At 31.8% G+C, this 449-nt stretch overlaps 1 non-coding gene across 1 annotated transcript; it reads left to right on the top strand.

The window, feature by feature from the left end:
- Positions 1-295: 295 nt before the first annotated feature.
- TRNAT-UGU lies at positions 296-367 on the top strand. The gene has a single exon. It is a non-coding gene; the product is annotated as a tRNA-Thr (tRNA).
- Positions 368-449: the final 82 nt, after the last annotated feature.

Here is a 449-nt window from a genome sequence, read left to right on the forward strand (position 1 = left end):
TAATCATAATTCTCATAAAATATTTATAAGCATAATAATAATAAATTAACTTTTTTTTTAATACAATATCAAAAATGTATATGAGAGCTTTTGGATGTCTATAAGTATTTAATCATAATTCTCACCAAATGTTTGCACTCTCAATATTATAAAATAATCAATAATGTGACTATGCAATATATAAGTATATAAAATACACAATTGTTGCTAGCCTAATGTAGATCAAACTCGTACGACACATGTAGCTCCCAATGAAAATCATGCGGATAGGGCCGATAGGCTCATATCAAACTTAGCCTTTATAGCTCAGTGGTAGAGCGTCAGTCCTGTAAACTGAAGGTCCGCGGTTCGATCCTGCGTGAGGGCATTTTTATTCCTATATACTATAATTTTAAATTATATTTAACACTGTCGTTGTCAGGTCCCAAGTCCTGGATGAGAAAAGTGGA

Source organism: Dendrobium catenatum, unplaced genomic scaffold, assembly GCF_001605985.2.
Source record: "Dendrobium catenatum unplaced genomic scaffold, ASM160598v2 original_scaffold_140057, whole genome shotgun sequence".
Lineage (NCBI taxonomy): Eukaryota > Viridiplantae > Streptophyta > Magnoliopsida > Asparagales > Orchidaceae > Dendrobium > Dendrobium catenatum.